This window comes from Rattus norvegicus, chromosome 1 (assembly GCF_021556685.1).
Source record: "Rattus norvegicus strain SHRSP/BbbUtx chromosome 1, alternate assembly SHRSP_T2T, whole genome shotgun sequence".
NCBI lineage: Eukaryota > Metazoa > Chordata > Mammalia > Rodentia > Muridae > Rattus > Rattus norvegicus.
Genome location: NC_141534.1, coordinates 181,401,589 through 181,403,716, shown reverse-complemented (window position 1 = coordinate 181,403,716; position 2,128 = coordinate 181,401,589). Strand labels below are relative to the sequence as shown.

Here is a 2,128-nt window from a genome sequence, read left to right as displayed (position 1 = left end):
GAAAGGACTGGGAGATGACTGGGATTGGAGCCCATGGTAAGAAACAATCAATACAAAATATATACATAATTTAAAAATATCATTCCGAAGGAAACTATGGGATCCATGACATAGAAAAAGAAGAACTCTTGCCCTAGAGTGGAATACCCTCAATTTCCCTGAACCTCATTTTCCTCTCCTGTAAAATATACGAGAAAGATGGAGTCCGAAGTCCCTACCGTTTTGTGCTGTATTTACTGTGCAGATGCTGAGTGGAGAGCCCTGGTGCTTCATTACAAACCTCAACTTAGTAAAGCCGGCTGCTTCTGGTTTGTTTTTGGTTTTTTGGTTTTTTGGTTTTTTTTTTCTTTCCCCAGAGGAAGCCATTGTCTGGCACGCACAGGAAGGCTCAGCTGGAGCTCTGAGAAGTATGGCAGGGGTGAAGGTGACACAATAAGGGAAGGAAACAGTCTCTTGAAAAGCAGTCAATTATCTTCAACAAGTTGCCAACAAACTGGAAAGTTTGTCTTGTTTTGTTTTCAGGTGAGGCCGAATGCCAGCTTTTGGAAGATAAAGTGGGTTAGATGGCTGGGTTCTGGACACCCCCTAAATGAGAGGGGAGATTGTTAAGGTAATGCTAGCAACAGAAGAAACCATGCAGTCGAGTGACTGTCACCCAAATCATCAAAAGGAACACAAATGAGAAAAGCACAAGGGCTCTCATTTCTACAACTTTACACTCCGTGACCTTTGCCTTTTTAAAGTAAATGTCATGGGGCATGGTGGCACACTTACGCAGCCCCAGCACTTGGGAGGCTAAGAAAGGAATTATGAGTTCAAGATCAGCCTGGTCTACAAACATATAGCAAGACCCTCTCTCTAGGGCGGGTAGGTGAGGGTAGTGTCAGATTTTAAACAAGGATTGGCTGAGTCTCTTTTAAAAGTAATTAAAGCAAGATGACTTACAACTTGATCCGCGCGGCGCCTGCGTGCTCTGTGACCTTTCCCATTCTGTCGCGGAATCTAGTGTGGCCTTGATCCCGCTGAGATGCTTCAAAGCTTTATTAAGAAGGTCTGGGTCCCCATGAAACCCTACTATACCCAGGTTTACCAGGAAATTTGGGTAGGAGTGGGGTTGATGTCCCTCATCGTTTATAAAATCAGGAGTGCTGATAAAAGAAGTAAAGCTCTGAAAGGCTGCAGTCCTGCGCATGCCCACGGCCATCACTAACTGCTCCCCCAGTCCACTCAGGATGAATACGTCAGCTGAACTTAAGCAAGCTGTGTAGATGGGAACATGGAACATCACTGTACAGTTACCTAAGTACCGTTTACAATGTGGCATTAATAAATGTGTCTGAGAAGCACCACTCCCTGTGGATACCACTGTCTGCTCCCCTGAATAAATCCTTGGTAAAGCGGCCGGCTCCATCAGAACCTCTGAGACGACTTCCTTAGGGATCCTGAGGACCAAGAAGCAGTGTTTGCTGCCCTAAGATTGGACATCAGGATCTAGTGTTAACTTTGATATTATTAACTAATAATATTCAATAATTATTTGTCAAATGGTTTTGCTTCTGCCTATCATCTGACCTCTCTTTCTTGTTTTCATATTTTGGGAAAGAAGATGTTAATTATTTAAAGGAAAAAAAAAAAAGATGACTTACAACTTGAAAAACTTTAGCTGCAAGTTCTAAAGTAATTTAATGCATTTTAATTCTTTCTGAAACCTATTTTCACATGGTAGAAATATTGAGGATACTTATAAATAAAAGACAAACTATGTCTCTTCCACCAACCACCACCGCCGCCGCCGCCACCATATATAAAATGAAGTGGCCCAAGCCTGTAATCCCAGGATGATCCGAATTCAAGGATAGCCTGGGCAATTTTGCAAAGTCCTACCTAAAAAAATAAGTTAAAATGCTTTCTTGGCCACTGGAGTGTAACCCAATGACTGAACAGTGGGTTCAGTCCTCAGAAATACGCACACAGCAAAGGAAAACGCCTCTGAGATATTTACACAATGACAGTAGCATATTTTCCTGACATACGGAGACCAGCCACCCTGATGCACAAATCATGCTAAATCATCTCAGCAAACTCCCCATGAAACATATTGCCATCCTTTTAAATGAACAGCCTCACA

General features: G+C 42.6%; 1 pseudogene; it reads left to right on the top strand.

Annotated features, from left to right (window-relative positions):
• The first annotated feature begins 975 nt into the window (after positions 1-975).
• Positions 976-1,349, top strand: Atp5mj-ps1 (ATP synthase membrane subunit j, pseudogene 1; annotated as a pseudogene).
• The last annotated feature ends 779 nt before the right edge of the window (positions 1,350-2,128 follow it).